An 18,163-nucleotide genomic window follows, 5' to 3' on the forward strand; every position below is an offset into this window, starting at 1 on the left:
AACTAGTTTGGACAAGAAGAGAATAGAAGCTTTCGAAATGTGGTGTTACAGAATAATACTGAAGATAAGGTGGATAGATCACGTAACTAATGAGGTATTGAATAGGATTGGGGAGAAGAGAAGTTTGTGGCACAACTTGACTAGAAGAAGGGATCGGTTGGTAGGACATGTTTTGAGGCATCAAGGGATCACAAATTTAGCATTGGAGGGCAGCGTGGAGGGTAAAAATCGTAGAGGGAGACCGAGAGATGAGTACACTAAGCAGATTCAGAAGGATGTAGGTTGCAGTAGGTACTGGGAGATGAAGCAGCTTGCACAGGATAGAGTAGCATGGAGAACTGCATCAAACCAGTCTCAGGACTGAAAACAACAACAACAACAACAACAACAACAACAACAACATTCATTCTCAATATTTTGGAAAACACTATTCGATCCGTCATTTTCCTGATTTTTCATAAGTAATACAGATGATACAATTGTACCTGACTTAGCTTGCCGATGTCGGTATACATTAATTATTGCATATTGTATTCTTACGTACCATTAAAATACTAACAGACACGTGTTTGACAGGTAAGTAATACAACTTGGAGAGAGACAATCATGAAACCATTCAACGTTACACAGAAATAAAATCTACAGTCCACAGAAATTTGTCATGGACTCTGTCGCTCTGTAGCCAGGTCCTTTGGCACGTTATGAGGTCATAGATTTTCATGTTAGTGTACAGACGTAACGTTCGGAGGTGACAATATGTAATTCCAAATAAGACATGCAAAGTTACAGAATATTTTTATTTAAATTAATAAAACGTGCATAAAATAGAATCTCTCGCTAGGAAGTTCCCTTAACTGTCAGACTGCCCTTGGGTTGCAAGACTACATCTACATTTATACTCCGCAAGCCATCGACGGTGGGTGGCGGAACGCACTTGACGTGCCACTGTCATTACCTCCCATTCCTGTTCCAGTCGCGTATGATTCGCGGGAAGAAAGACTGCCGGAAAGACTCCGTGCGCGCTCGAATATTTCTAATTTTACATTAGTGATCCCCTTGGGAGGTATAAGTACGGGAATGTGATAAATTCGATACCTCATCGAGAATCGCAACCTCTTAAAACCTGTTCAGCAAGCTACACCACGATGCGGAGCGCCTCTCTTGCAGAGTCTGCCACTTACGTTTACCCAACAGCTCCGTAACGCTATCACGCTTACCAAATAACCCTGTGACGAAACGCGACGCTCTTCTTTGGATCGACCTGGTATGGATCGCACACTGATGAGCAATACTAAAGTATAGGTCGAATAAGTGTTTTGTAAGTCACCTCCTTCGTTGAAGGACTAAATTTTCTAATGACTCTCGAATCTCAACCTGGCTCCCGCCTTACCAACCACGTTATATGACCACTCCACTTCAAATCGTTCCGTACGCATACTCCCAGATATTTTACAGCAGTAGCTGCTACCAGTGTGTGTTCCGGTTATCATATATTATTAAGGATCCTTTCTATGTATTCGCAATACATTACATTTCTCTCTGTTAAGGGTCAGTTGCCACTCCGAGCACCAAGTGCCTATCCGCTGCAGATCTTCCTGCATTTCGCTGCAGTTTCCTAATGCTGAAACTTCTGTGTACTGCAGCATCATCGTCGAAAGAGGTGTGGAACTTCACACACTATTGGGTTATTAAAATATATTGTGAAAAGCAGTGGTCCCAAAATACTCCCTGTGGCACGCCAGACGTTACTTTGCCTGTAGACGTCTCTCCATTGAGAAGAACATGCTGTATTCTGTTCGCTAAAAACTCTTCAATTCAGCCACACAGCTGGTCTGATATTCCATAGGCTCTTACTTTATCTAGCGACAGTGCGGAACTGTATCGAACGCCTTCCGGAAGTCAAGGAAAATATCATCTACCTAGGATCCTGTCTCTAATATATTCTGGATATCATGAAAAATAAAGCGGGTTGGGTCCCACACGATCGCTGTTTCCGGAATCCATATTGATTCCTACAGAGTAGATTCTGGGTTTCCAGAAATTACATGATACGCGAGCAAAAAACCTTTTGTAAAATTATAAAACAGATTGTCTGGGATACAGGCCTATAGTTCCCCTTCTTGAAAACAGGAGCTACCTGTGCTCTTTTCCAATCATTTGGAACTTCCCGTTCCTCTAGACTTGCGGTAGTGGGCTGTTAGATGGGGGGCAAGTCCTTTCGCGTACTCTGTAGAATCGAATTGGTATCCCGTCAGGACTTCCCTCTGAGTGATTTCAGTTGCTTTACGGGGAACCTTTATTCATACATCAAACCAAAGAAGGATGGTGAGCATCGCGATGCAACCAGTACGCCTCATTCAGAGGTCAGGTCGGTACCGGAAACAGCGGCAGAGTCGTTAGTCCTGCTAGCCAGGGGCAGTCACTGACAGCTAAGAGAACTTCCTAATGAGCTATTTGCTCGTACCACCAGCGCCTCAACTGGAGTCTGGCTGCTTTTTAGCGAAAATGTATCGCACGCTTCATGTAACAGGCATTGAATTAATCTAGCTAGCAACGCACGCGTGTGTTAAATTACGTGAAGTGAACGATAAGTGGGAGCTACATCCAGTTCATGTAACGAAACGTTACTAACGGAAAATTATCGTCTTGAAGACAAAGCCGTCACACAAAACGGTCCTCGTTGAAAGAACAATGTTCACAGGTAGATATTAGCCCTTACACGTCGGAAGCAAATGATTTTCAATATACATTCTTTCAAACATCTCAGTGAAGTTGATAGTTCATTCGGGAGCTAGTAGTAGTGTACGCAACACAAGATCACCCTATAGACGTGCGACTCTTAAGGGCCGCTTCAAGGTGGACGACAGCCGAGAGGAACGCAACGAGACGTAACCGTCAGGTAGCGTTACGTTAGCAGTGAACGCAAGTGCGAGGCGTCGTCACTTCCCGTGCCGCGGAGCTGAAAGGTGATAGTAAAGTAATGCAACATCAAACATGATACCAAGTGCGAACTATAGTGTCAGAATTTGAGGTCTAGCCACGATATAGATGAAGTGTGCCATAGCAAATATACAGGTTAACTATTGCAAATTCAGCCTTCTCCGTATCTATACACGACTCAAAACCAGCTGCTCTTACAATAAGAATGTCTGCAACGACAATGCTACTAGCACCGAATGAACACGGTTCTTGAGTGCTTGTGAGAACGTCTCTGGCGTAACATACTTCTGCATCCCGCCCGGAAGGCGGCGCGTGGATCTGCTCCTGTAAACTGAAGGGTAGGCAGAATGTAGGAAGTGAGAAGGAGCAGGAAAAGGTAAAACACGTCGGTACGGCAAGTAAGTGTTTTACTGCTGCATGAATATATGTAGAGGCATACATAAGTTTGTACATAGGTGCGAAGCTTTAGACCCATGATCAGTAGAGCAAAGAGTGTCCATGAAGCGAAGCTGAAGTGTCCCAGCCGTCTGCTCTTCATCAAATGGGCAGTATCTGGAGTGGAGATCGTAGATCTGGACAGAGCCTGCTAGAGGGCGCTGTCGTCGGTGTCGTAGTGCCAACCTATGAATTTGCCCCTATGCCGTGGCGTCATAGCTATCGATACCACACAAACCAAGTAGTGATGGAAAAAATACACTAAACAAATGTGAAATACAACACATCGAATGAAAATAGAGCTGACATGACTTTTCTTGACTACCAATAACAAAAATAGAATTTGTTATAGGTACCAAGTTCTTTGAAGCACTGTAGCTTTGTATTACTCTACGTTTAAGAATCCTGTTTTACTAAAATATGGGTTGCAGATTATGCTCAAATAAGTTTTGGAAAGAAGGAAAGTATATGAAAGAAACAGAGGAGCATGAGATACTGTATGGCTTCGAACCATTGGCGTTGATAGATCAGGTAACCACAGTAAACGAAAGAAGACCCAGTTAAATTATATAACAACCACCAAGCGATAAAGAGAGAGTACGAAATACGTTTGTTGGCATCCTCATCTTCGACATCTATTTTAATCAATTGTTACTCGTTTTTCCGTTTTAAGTTCAGTTCAAGCATAGTTTCCCATCAGTTTTATTTATGTAGGTATACGGTGATTGTAAAGGAATTATGGACACAAAGACTAATGTGGGCTGCAATCGCCATCTGAAATTTCTTGCCTAACTCTACAGCGCTGCCGCTGCTCCTCAGTCACCTACAGTCAGGTGGAAGAGGTTTTGTATGGCGTCATCCGACAACCACAACAGGCCAGCCTGGTCTGTTAACTAGCACGTGATGGTAGCGGGTGGGACGTTCGCCCGCGCTTATGGTGAAGCCGAACGGCAGCAGCGCCTCTAGGAGTGCCCCGGCCACTGGTACAGCGAGCGGCCAGCAGCCTAGCTGGGCATTACCTCGTCAGCCACTATGACTGGGACGCAGCTGGAGTCGCCGCACTCGCTCACCAGGTGACCCCACCTTCTGCGCATTCCCTCGTCGGGAACCATGACTGGGAAGCAGCCGCAGTCGACGCTCACGCACTATCTCATCAGGTGGCGCCACCTGCTGGCCATTCCCTCGTCGGGCACCATGACTGGGATGCAGCCGTAGTGACCGCCCAGGCACTCACTGGCCAGGTGGCCCCACCTGCGCCACCTGTTGACAAGGGACTGCACGGATTTGTCTTCGTCGCTTGGCAGGCTGACCTGCCCAAACGGGCAGTCGCCACTGCGGCACTCACTGGTCAGGTTCCCCCACGGCTTGTCCCCACAGTCCCCTCGCCATCGGTGTCGGCCCCGTGCGGGCACAACTGAAAGCGCCGCCGCTCTGGCACTTCCTCCGTCACGCACTCTCCGACCGCCTCGCAGCGTGGGTCGCACTCACTGTCCTAAATAGCCTCCTTCTTCCTCTTCTCCCTCCTTCTCCTCGCCCCCTGACGATTCGGTAGAGAATGGCCGCTTGCCCGTCCTCAGGGCCACTCTCGTGCAGATAGCCTTCCTCTCTGGCTCTTCGCACTCTGAGGACTCTGCACGCCGAATCCTCTTGGCCACCCTTCTCTCGAATCGATATCTGACGGCAGTCTTATCAGGTCGCTGGCCTACTGCGCCCTGTCGACTGAAAAACGAGACCAGTTCACCTTTAACAAACGTAAATAGCGGTTACATACCCCGAACACAACTAAAAGGCATTGCGTTAATTCCCTAACAGTGATACATACACCTTAATCTCCGTAACCGGTTATTCTTGCTGACACAGTACGCACTAAATCGGCCATGAATGTTGTTGAAATTGAGTTCAAAGGAACTAGTCATCATGGATTACAGTGATACCTTTCACCTTAACGTATGAGTTTGTCTGCAGGCATACATGTGAAGTCGTCGCACACGCGCGAATCCCAGCAACAAGTTACGACAGCTCGCTACTCCAAGAGCCAAAGCCAAATAGCGCAGCCCGGTCTTAAACTGGGGATTGACAGCGCCATTCTTCAGTGCTGCGACACTGACAATGCACAGTAAAACGTGCAACAGGGCATACTCCAGTCGACACAGCATTAATAAACGTCTGTCAAAAGATTTAAAACTCGTCACAGACCGCAGTTCCTACAAAATAAATTTTCCTCATTTATGTCGTATTGTTTAACAGCATTTTAAAAACAGATTAACCTTAAATAAAATATCGTTTGATACCAGATTTAGCAAGCAGTAGTACAAGACATAGAACGCCAGCCAAGACACACAGAATGAATCATCCACAGTAATACCTATGCTCAAGATCAAATCAGTTATTTAGTAATTCTGAAAGAAATACATTAAGATTGGAGGAAAAAATGTAATTGCCTACAAAATGGAAGAAGCATATTGTAAGAATGGGGTCACGAAGAGGAGGCCCATTCGTAATATAAAGACGTAAAGGGAACGCATACTGGAAGACAAGCAAAATGTGGATTTCATGAGGATGGAACAGGCTTTAAGGTTACTCTACGAAGTTATGGCTAACAGGCCAGGAAGCAGCTAGCGACGTTAAATGTGTAGTGATCCAGGATCGATGCAGCGTAACACCTCATGTGGATAAAAATTGTTGTAATGAAATTCCTTGTCTTCCGTGTAATTGCACTTACACCCTGTATGTGAAGAACCAAGCAAACATCAACATTGAGATGTGCGTTTGGAATTACAAAAAAACTATTAAATGAAAATATTTCAGTACCGAGGAAAAGATATGAGGAATGCTTAGTGAGAAGTCAGAAGTTCGGTATGTCCATTTGCTACAATATACATAAAAATACACTTACGGGAATTAAATACGCTGGTAGTTCATACACACACGGAAATGTTCCTTGTAGCTGTGAAATATAAAACGAGCTTCCGCTGTACAGTCTGTACTCAGGCACTGACCCTTTATAATATGGACGAACGTCGATGAATACTGAACAAAGTAATAGGTATTGTACATGCTTCAGAAGAGAGATACAGAATCCTAATGGAAATTTCGGAGGTACCACACAAAACACACAAACATAGGATTCGTAAGATAGAATAGGGCAAAAAGTCAAGGAAATAGAAGGGAATAGACACGCAGCAACGAAATGACGTAATAAATACTGTAAAGACCAGCAAAGAAAAAGAAATTTATATTATGAGATAGCATAGATCAAAGATCGTGTGACTCGAACGGAGAACTGCAGACACCATATCACATCACTTCAAATAAGTAGAATCCGTAAATTACAAACACATGCAGTTAAGGATATCGGAACCTAGTATGGTGACATCACACGGCCACACGCATTCTATTGAAACAGTAGTCAGCGTTTCTCTTTGAATCCACAAGGACTCGAACGAGTATGGACAAACACCATACCAAAATACATACAACTGCTGAAGGAATTGAAAGCCAAAAAAGAATTCAGTAGGAAATGCTTTACCCCCGCAGTCTTATTTTAAAATCAGTGTCCGACAACTACCTGCGTCTGCACTCACAAAGACGGGGGTCGACGCTCCAGATGAGAGTTGACTCTCCATTGGCCTGCTATACTTGCTCGGCATGTCAAGCAGCGTAAGCAAAAATCTGTTACTATTACGTAGAAATAAAACAAAACTTCACCTACTTAGCCGACCTTCGGTGATGGGGAAACTATTTCCTGTGACGGCTACTGGAAATGCTTACTCTCGTAGCTGGTCGGGCCAACGCGTATTGGCCTTCGGTAAGGTTAATGGCCAAGTTTACGGATGTGCCCATAGCAGCATCGACGCGCGTTGTTGTAGGACTTCGCGGTGATCAGGAACCTGAGCTGGAGGAGCGGGGTGGTGGTGTCCTGGTGCACCAGACGGTTGTAAAGTGACGCTAGAGGGGTGGTGGCCACTCTTAGGTAATGGTTGTCGTGGGGAAAGGGTGGGGGAAGACAGGACGGTGGTACCTCCACGCCTCACGGGCAACGAATCATGTCGCCATTAGGCGGTATCGCTTAGCAGGTAAACAAATTTCGTGGTAGGGAATTAAGGTCTTTGGAATTAAAGGTCTTGCACGAGAGTGACTGCAACTGATCTTTTCCAGCATAATTTAGCCGTCGATACATATTGTCTCAAAAATATAAACTGATTTTTTTTTTGTACAGCCAAAACCTTACCCAATCACGTTGAAATCATTTTCCATAATTTACCCGTATAACGTCGTCCTGAGGTGGTCACACTCCTCTCATTCCAGCTTCTGCTCCATATACAATCTCTCTCGTTCGCAGTTTTAAATAGTCATTTTAAATGCTTTCTTTTCATTGCCATATAACTGTGGCAATAGACTGCCTCGACTTACCTTAGCTTCATTAGCTTCTCAAATTCCAAAGTGCGAACTCATTTCACATACAAATGAAATCTTACGCTTTTCCAGTGGCGTTTGCTGCAGCTGGGAAACTGTTGCATATAGTGTGTACATTTTAATAAGTTTTTCGTAACTAGCAGCTATACAATAATATATGCACGCATATAGAGCTTACAATTAAAATACATTTGCGGACATGCAAGATAGGGATCTTACATCTACATGGATACTCTGAAAATCACATTTGATTCGCAGAGGGTTCATCGAACCACCTTCACAATTGTTACTCCAATCTCGTACAGCGCGGGGGAAGAATGAACACCTAAATCTTCCCGTACGAGCTCTGATTTCCCTTATTTCATCTTTGTGATCATTCCTACCTATGTAGGTCGGCGGCAACAAAATATTTTCGCATTCTGAGAAGAAAGTTGGTGATTGGAATTTCGTGAGAAGATTCCGTCGCAACGAAGAAAGCCTTTCTTTTAATGCTGTCCAGTACAACTTCTGTATCATTTCAGTGGCATTCTCTCCCATATTTCGCGATAATACAAAACGTGCTGCCTTTATTTGAACTTCTTCGAAGCTCAGTCAGTCGTATCTCGTAAGGATCCCACACTGCGCAACAGGATTCTAAAATAGTTCGGACAGTCGCAGTGTCTGTTAAATTTTCTAAGTGTCCAGCCAATGAAACGCAGTCTTGGTTAGCCCTCCCAGCACCATTTTCTATGTGTTCGTTCCAATTTAAATTGTTCGTAATTGTAATTCCTAGGTATTTAGTTGAATGTACGGCTTTTAGATTAGACTGATTTATCGTGTAACCGAAGTTCAACGCGTTCTTTTCAGCCTTCATGTGGATGACCTCACACTTTTCGTTATTTAAGGTCAACTGCCACTTTTCGCACCATTTAGATATTTCTTCTAAATCGTTTTGCAGTTTGTTTTGATCTTCTGATGACTTTCTTTGTCGATAAACAGCGTCCTCTGCAAACAACCAAAGACGGCTGCTCAGATTGTCTCCCAAATCGTTTATATACATAAGGAACAGCAAAGGGCCTATAACAGTACTCTGGGGAACGCCAGAAATCACTTGTTTCACTCGATGACTTTCCGTCAATTACAACAAACTGTGATCTCTCTGACAGGAAAATATTAATTCTTTGAAATTCAAACTCGTTCACCTTGCTGCAGATCTGTTTTATTTCTAACACGTTTCACATTTTACATTCAGGCACTTCAGTTGCGTTAATCCGGAATAAGAGTTAGGTCTCTACATGCTACATTCAGATGAGAAAACCGTCTGCACTATCATTACTTATTCGTTTCTACGGTCGAAATTGGCGCTTTCTTATCTGGTCATTGGCTGGATGTCACAGTCACAGTTAACTTACAAAACGTACACACTTTCTCAGGACACAACCCTTTCCTTGATATAATGTTAAGACATTTAGGAGGGTGTGGTATTAGTAAGGCAGGGAGTCGATAGTAGAAAGACTGGACCATATGGCTGCCAGAGAGTGAGAAAAAGTTCTAGGTATTTGTATGAATACATTTTTGTTCAAAGGTTAACTGAAGGGGGATAATGGAAGATGACGTCACAGGCGAGTGAAATTCTAATGATCATCTTTTCGTTGTCATACTATTTTTGTCTATTAATGCAAGTAAATAGTGATTTTTCATGTGTAGAAGAGTTGAGCAGATTCTCCAGTAAAGTTGATTTTAAGTGGCGAGTAAGTTTTTGTTTTAAGTGTTCCTTAGAAACTGTGTCCAGTATTAGTTCATTGTGCAAACGAACGTCAATGAGCACGTGGTAAATTGTCCTTTATGATAAGCAGCAACTGGATTTTTTTATTCGGTGCCTGTAGGGAGTTCGCTTTGTTGAGCTGCATCTTACAATTTCGAAGCGTGAAGTACTAAAGATGATTCCTCCAGTCCGTATCCCGTGTTTCCTTAACCTTGCGGTTTCTTGTCGGTACCGCTAACGTTTTTGTAACTTGACGTTTTCGCATCTGTCTGCACACCAACCTATTCCCCCACGGTGTTTCTCTGTGGTCCTTTTCGTTGAACCCCGCATGGCTGTTCTCAATCGCTATTCTAATCTAAATTATGTCTGACGTTGTGCCTCATTATTTAATTTTAATCCGTGAATTTTAAATGCTGTATTATTGATGCGTCTGGCTGTCGGAGCGTGTCCTCTTTGCCTGCTGTGGTGTGTTCATGGTGTAGGTTTCTATTCTTCTCGTTCCTCTCCGCTCTCTGTATTGTCCTACTGCGAATATCGAAATGCGTGTGTACCTAATCAGCCCACTATCCTCAGTTTGCAAGCTATTTATTGCCCACGAGCTGTAAGATTAGATATTTTATGTTAATTCTGTTAATCCTGTATAGTGAAGCAGGCACCAGCAACTGAGTTAAATAGCATGTTAATATTCTTGCATCTCTGGAATTCATCTCTTGAATAAAATGTTCTGTTCATATTGAGTTGAATTTAAACATTAATATTGGAAACATAACACCTCTGCTGATTCCATGCGCAGGTTGAATCAGGTGGTGCATTCTTTTTTTGCCAATTTAGCCAAAGGCTGGTTAATGTGCGTAATCAATCAACCACGGATTGCAGTCCCACACACTCCCAAATACGCACTGAGTTAAGATACACATGGTTTATTAATGCTTAGTAATACAAAATAATCGCATTTTGACAGTGTGCAACAAACATTTCGAATTCTACCTCATTCCGTAAGTACCCTTCAATATTAACACCTACAAAACGCACAATGAAATAAAATCAAGCTGATCATAGGTTGTATCTGCATATTCAATATTATCAGTACTGAGCACCGTGTCAATGGTACTTCTGAAGTTGTTCACTGGTTCGGCACACGTAAAGAAAGAGAATGCATTTTCATCATAAAGAATCTGTAATGCGAAAGTAGACTCGCAAATTTATTCTCTTGACATACATTTTGTGTGTGAAAAAATACACGTCCAGAGGCTCTATACATTTTTGTACTTGCAGGTGGGTTGATTCTTGTAGCTACACCTAGCTGTGTCCAGTAGCCCTTGTTCATCCTTATGTCCACACCAGGAGTCATAAAGAAGTAGTTACTTCGTCGATAAATCTAGATTCGAAACTGAGAGTAAATAGGTCTCAATGTTGTTTCACAATCTTCCAGATCACATTTGCATCTATGAAGACATTTGGAGGGCACTCCGCTGCAGATTGACACTCTCATTCTGAAAACATTCCCCACGCTGTGGCTAAGCCATGCCTCTCCAATATCCTTCCTTTCAGGAGTGCTAGTTCTGCAAGTTTCACAGGAGAACTTCTGTAATGTTTGGAAGGTAGGAGGCGAGGTACTGGTAGAAGTGAAGCTGTGAGGACGGGGTGTGAGTCGTGATTGGGTAGTTCAGATGGTAGAGCAATAGCCCGCGAATGGCATAGGTCCCGAATTCGAGTAATATATATATATTGTATCCCAATCGTTCAATTGCTGTAGCATCATCGACAGTGTTGCCGTGTTCTATACTGCTACATGAAGTCGATACTGTTACTATTTCCTTTCATTGATAGCGTCCCATCAAAAAGGAAGCTCATAGTTTAACTGATTATGATCAAAATTCCGTACAGAACCCATTTTGATGTTTCCTGTCGTGATTAGCGCATTGAATTCAGCAACAAATGTTTGAGCTCTTAAAGTCGTATCATCTTTGTCATATTTTCCTCCTTGCACTAGTGGTTACTCTGCCTGATGTTATCCTAAACTCCTTTTTTTAAAAAATTGTAATAAATCTCACTTTATACACTCGACATTGCTGGCCACGTCCAATGTCCACTGTTGAACGTAAGTACCACAGTCTCGCTCTACCTCAATCTTCCACATCACATGCTAACACACTGAATTGCAGCGTACGATTTCTTTCGAAAACTGTATTACCTAATCTTTGCCCTGTACTCTTTTAATGTTGCTTTTAGCGTTCACTTAGAGCCTTGTTTCCAGAGGTCGTCACATGTACTGAAACCTCTGAAGTGATAATCGTCGTATACCTTGTGCTGTTCTTCAGTGTGTTGTCATCAAATAATGACACTTCAGTGTTAAAAACTTATCAGTAAAAAGCTGAAATTCACTTTTACTGCTTTCATTCTATCTTCCCGAACTCGCCGTTGCACTACCACTTGCAGCTAGTTGTCATTATCATCACTAGCATCATAATATTGTGCTGGCGCTGAAACAGTATCCGTATCTAAACGGTGACAATACTTCTGCACAGCACATACCAGGGATCATGGGATTAATTCACTCTCTACACAGATACCATCCTGACCATCAAGAGTTCCTCCTTACTTCATATCAACCATTTGTGAAACATTAGCAAGGTCGATTACCAATCGCCCTACCATTTGACTTTTCGGTACAGAAACAGCTCCACAAAATGCAACCTCTCATACACAGTGCAGGGTCTCTATAGGTATCTGCTAGCGGCAAGCAGAGGACGACTTCGGCACGCCATACTCAGCAGCCTCCAGTGGACGACTGCAGAGGTTCGCAGATGAACGAATACCAACTGTGCTGTACGACGCCTTTAAATAAACGCTCACGAGACTGAGGCTTAAATGTGTTAGAGCCCAAATGCTTACCTTACTGGAAGCTTGAATTTTATACTACTTCAATAGACTCTTTGTCATAAATTTTAACTTGATACCTCTACCCCTTCCTGAGAAAAAAATGCCTGAACAGACAGGTAACAATGTGATAGTTACAAACTAACGACTTTAGTACTTTATCTTTTATTTTCGCTGTGGAAACACGCTTTTTGTCCAATGTCACAATTCTACGAGAAGGGGAAGTACCCTATACGTATTTTCGGCATAATTAAGTGTAGGTTCGTCAGTCGGAAACGAAAGAGAGGAAAAAACTGTGTGAAGACGTCAACCAGTTTAAAGCTAACGGATCTCTTTCCAGGACAACGCGACGGCAGCGGCCTCTAGGGGAAGACGACAAAAGCTCCACGCCGACTGGCCGCGACCCATAGCAGCAGCAGCAGCACCACCACCACCATCAAGATTAGGAACTTCAAGACCAGCGAGTTAGGAATTGTGTATGCTGGAGAGATACCTTATCTGCATATCACCCTTCGCTTGCGACACTTCTTTGTTATTGCCAACACTTTGGTGTCAGACATAAGTAACATTTTTCTCAGAACTAGGAAAGCGAAGGGATTTGCCCAGAAAATAACTAAATCAGTATTACTTAAAAAAAGAAAATAATTTATTTTCTACTAGCAATAGAAACAGGTCTAGCTAACAAAACCACCGCGTTAAACCATATAGTAGTACACGTCGTGAACACATCATTATTTTCGTTTGCTAGCTGTTACAGAAACCACTAGTAGCATATGCTCCGTGGGAATGCTGCCAATGTCCTCCTCAGCAGAGCCACCAGACGCAGACACCGCCTGCCCACCCTCTACCTGACGGCTGGCCTCCTTCGTAGAGACTGCCACCCCCTGACAGGAGCCTCCTGCTGGTCACTTTGCTGCTGTCCTCCCACAGCCGGGTGCTCTACTTCGAGGAAGTCTTCATCAGGATCAGAGTTATCGGCAGTGCACCTCTGGATGGAGATCTGCCCTGGGGGAGTCTGCTGCTGCCCTGCTTCCCCCCCCCCCCCCCCCCCCCCCCCTCGGTAGGGGACTCCTGCTGGTCAGTGTGCTGCTGGTCTCCCACAGCTGGAGGCATTCGTTCAAGGAAGTCTTCGTCGGGGCCAGAACCTCTGGATGAAGTTCACGAAGGCCTCCAATTCTCGAGTCCAGTCCTTGAGCAGCTGCTCAGCCTTTGGCAGGTCTGCCACTCTCTGCAGCCAAATCCGATGGCTGTCGGCGGTGGCCCTCCTCAGCAGCTCCTGCCATCTCTCCTGCATCTCTGCACTGCGCTGGTGGAGCTGCTCTGGACTCTGCACTGCACTTGACATTTTCATCTGGAAACAGCGAGGTAGCCATGTTTTATAAAGAGTTGGGCAACTGCAGGAAAAGTTGCAGTGTTTGAAGAGGCACCTACATATAGTTGCCATATCTCCAGCGAAAGTCCCAAGTAACTCAATGACAGAGGCCTATCAAACTGAAACAGTTCAGACTAGTGTAACACACATACACATCACTGTGAAAGGGATTTTTTCATTTTCTTTTTTCAAACCTTGAAACACCAGTTAGTCAGTTTCACCAAGCTTTCCGTGTACGTGCTAACAATTAGTGCCACCACGGTTTTTATTTCATAATATTGCTTAAATGATACTTTTAATGTTCTTAACTTTCTCTTTTGGGAACATTACTTTCCTACTTGTCAGGACACTACTTTCTGTTCCAGCAGGGACTGTTACCCTTGGTCTCATTCTGGTTATTTTTAACTGCTGCTATGAGTTCAATTTCTCGCAGAATTTGAAGTATTCCAATTACTCACACGTTATTTGTTTAAGCCTGCTGTGGCTTTGTCCACCAGACATCACCGCGCCTAGAGTATCAGCAACCAAACTGACAGCTTGTAGCCGCGGGTAGCCCGCCTTGCAGGCACACCGAAGCACTACACAACCAACAGGCAATATTGATGAACAGTCAGAATAACTACCCCACAGCAAAGACACCAGCGGCCACCAGGGGCTCTACCGGCCCACATAAACCTAAGGAAGAGGTCGCTGCAGATCCCGGAACTATTTTCACACGTCAAACCACATGATAGAAAAACAGTTCCGAGGTACTCATCCGCCGAAGCTCTATAAAGGCCGGCACTCGGCAGTTCATCGACCGCCATAAGACATGGACAGATGTCACCCCAGCAGCCTGACTTGTATCTTCTCGCTGATCTCTGGATTAGGCTTGGTATATAGGGGAAATCTCTGGCGGAGACTAGTAGGAAATTATTTCAGCTGTTCTCTATATTCTTGTATGTAGATGTGATTCGAAGACGGATCACTGTTTTGTGTTGGTGTTATAATTGGAGAATTTGTTTTGGTTAATTGAACAGTCCAACGAATTGTTTTTAGACTTTGATGATTATTTTCTTCTGATTACGCAGACATATCAAAACCATCAACAAAATCACTCATTTTCTTAAAAACAAATTCACACAAATGTCAACACACACCCTGCTGATCAGCTGAACTGTGAAAACCAGCGTATATTTAAAAAATGAATCGGCAGCTATAGATCTACAGTTGGATACGCATTTACTGCAGCAAAGAAACGTAATTCTGAGTAAAAATATCTTAAACTGAAATTTAGGTCTGACTGTCTACATTTGAAAGTCTGATGTCCGTTGCAGTGTGCTTTACATCCAGACATGGCATGGTGATCGCCACGCACTTCAGGGGTTTTGCAACGGCACATGAATTTCTACAGCCATTTTTCAAAGGTTTACAGTGGGTTTTGCACCCTGAAACCTATTCTATCGTATTGGCACTGAAAAATATGTTCTAGTGTGGTCAACCCCGAATCGACAGAAAATTCAATTAGCAATTTTTGCATCTGAGCTACTCATATATACAGGGTAACCTAACATTACCGCTGGATATATTTCATAAACCAAATACTGATGAATCGATTCCGCAGACCGAACTTGAGGAGCTAGTGTAATTGGTTAATAAAAACCATAAAAATGCACGGAAGTATGTTCTTAACACAAACCTAAGTTTTTTAAATGGTTCCACGTTAGTTTGGTTAGCACATCTGAACACACAAACAAATACGTAATCAGTGCCGGTTGTTGCATGTTAATTACATCCGGAGATATTGTAACCTAAAGTAACTGCTTGAGTACCACTCCTCCGCTGTTCGATTCTATCGGAGAGCACCGAATTACGTATGGATTCAAGGGAACGGTGATGGACCTCAGGTACAGAAGTGACTGGAACAGCACATTACGTCTTCATGCTAACACCTCTTTATCGGTCTTTTTCACTGACGCACGTGTACATTGCCATGAGGGGTGAGGTACACACACACACACACACACACACACACACACACACACACACACACACACACACAACGTGGTTTCCGATTTCAGTTACGGAGTGGAATAGTGTGTCCTGACCTGTCAGGCCAATAGATGTTCAATGCGGTGGCCATCATTTGCTGCACACAATTGCAATCTCTGGCGTAATGAATGTCGTATACGCCGCAGTACATCTGGTGTAATGTCGCTGCAGGCTGCCACAGTTGTTTGATATCCTCTGGGGTTGTAGGCATATCACGGTACACATTCTCCTTTAACATACCCCACAGAAAGAAGTCCAGAGGTGTAAGATCAGGAGAATGGGCTGGCCAATTTATGCGTCCTCCACGTCCTATGAAACGCCCATCCAACATTCTGTCAAGGGTCAGCCAAGTCTTAATTGCGGAATCTGAAGGTGCTCCATCATGCTCATACCACATACGTCGATGCGTTTCAAGTGGGACATTTTCGAGCAACATTGGCAGATCATTCTGTAAGAACGCGATGTATGTTGCAGCTGTTTGGGCCCCTGCAATGAAGTGAGGACCAATGAGGTGGTCGCCAATGATTCCGCACCATACATTTTCAGTCCACGTTCGCTGTCGCTCTGCCTGTCTGAGCCAGCGAGGATTGTCCACGGACCATTAATGCATGTTCCGTGGATTCACTGCCCCATGTTCTGTGAAACCCGCTTCATCGGTAAACAGGTAGAACTGCAACGCATTCTCTGTTAATGCCCTATGACAAAATAGCACTCGATGATTAGTCATCACCATGTAATTGCTGATGTAGCGACACATGAAACGGGCGAAAGTAGTGACGATGCAGTATGCGCATGAAACTACTTTGACTCAGTCCACTGGCTCTTGCAATGTCCCGTGTACTCATGTGTGGGTTCATGGCAACAGCAGCTAACACACCAACTGCACCCACTTCTCCTGTGATGGGCCTGTTACGGACGCGTTTACGTGCTACTACCATACACACCCTGCAGGCTTCAGCTGCATTTCGTCTGCACTCGCCGTAGATGAGTATCATTTCTGCCTTTTCAGAGTTCGAATACACCACGGTCACAGTTCGTACAACACTACACTATCACAGACGTCTGGTAACAAGGTGTACTACAGATGGTCTGCGTGCGGAGACGAATGCAAAATAACAATAGCAGCAAGCGCTACATGCGGACACTGCGGCAGCTAGACCAAACCACAACAGTGCACTATAGCCACACTAGTAAATATCGTCGTCATCGTAGACATGTCCCTGCAGATGCTTCTCGCTGACTGTGGCCCGTGTTTGTTACAACACGCAACTTAACGCCGGAGGATTCAAGCGTCAACTTTACGTTACAATATCTTCGGATGTAATTAACATTTGACAGTGCAACAAACGGCACTGATTACGTATTTATGTTCAGATGTTCTAGCCAAACTAACGTGGTTACATTTTTTAAAAAAAGTTTGTGTAAAAATACTTCCGTGCATTTTGTATGGTTTGTATTACATAATTACACTAGCCCCTTTCCTCGCATTCGGTCTGTGGAATCGGTTCTTCAGTATTTGATGTGGTTTATGAAATATATCCAGCGGTAACATTAGGTGACTCACCCTGTATAGATTGCTGTTCACCATTAAGATGACACCGTGAGTGGCAGACAGGCTAAATAGAAAGAGTTACAAAATTTGCTTTTGGCCAAAGCCGTCTTTTTTATCTCATGGGTTTACTTGGAAAGTAAAATTGTACGATGCTGCCCACTGAGACAGCAAAGTCAAAAGTGTGCCTCATGTTAAATAGATAAGTCACATAGAATTCACATCTCAAAAATATACTTTCGTAAAAACCAGAATAGGTGTCACATTATACACTATGGTATTTCCTGTGATATGAAGTCTGTGCTTTATGGGCATTGTTAGTTATAGTACAAAATTTACCACTTGAGAGAAGTCTCATGGTTGGTCTCTCTTAAAAACTGTACAAATATTTTATACCATAAGTTTTCTGATAATGAAGTGGATTTTAAAACATCAGATGTTGAATGCTTACCAAATTACATTTTACTATTTGCTTAAAGTGCATGATCATTATAGTAACAGGTAATTTTGATAGATTAACAGTATTAGAAGATGCAGCACCTGGAACTGAACATAAAACAAGAATGCTAAATAGGTAGAAGAGCTAGTGCTTACCACACACAGATTGTGTGTGTCCTCCATAGGATATTACTGTGTCACATAAAGATAATATTTAATTTTATGACATGTATCAAAAAGATCTTGTGCCATTTTATTTTCTTTACGTCTGTTAACTTTATTTGTATTAGTTGTTTGTTTATAAGGGTTTAGTTTCATTTGGCATTTCCCAGATTTGGAGCATGCCAGTCTGTATGCA

At 43.4% G+C, this 18,163-nt stretch overlaps 1 long non-coding RNA gene across 1 annotated transcript in view; it reads left to right on the forward strand.

Moving 5' to 3' along the window:
• The window catches only part of LOC126334327 (uncharacterized), a 40,349-nt gene extending 25,702 nt beyond the window's left edge, over positions 1-14,647 (forward strand). Inside the window, exon 3 of the long non-coding RNA XR_007564700.1 lies at positions 12,756-14,647. This is a non-coding gene — a long non-coding RNA (uncharacterized LOC126334327). The remainder of the gene's footprint in view (positions 1-12,755) is intronic.
• The last annotated feature ends 3,516 nt before the right edge of the window (positions 14,648-18,163 follow it).

This window comes from Schistocerca gregaria, chromosome 1 (assembly GCF_023897955.1).
Source record: "Schistocerca gregaria isolate iqSchGreg1 chromosome 1, iqSchGreg1.2, whole genome shotgun sequence".
NCBI classification, from domain to species: Eukaryota; Metazoa; Arthropoda; class Insecta; order Orthoptera; family Acrididae; genus Schistocerca; species Schistocerca gregaria.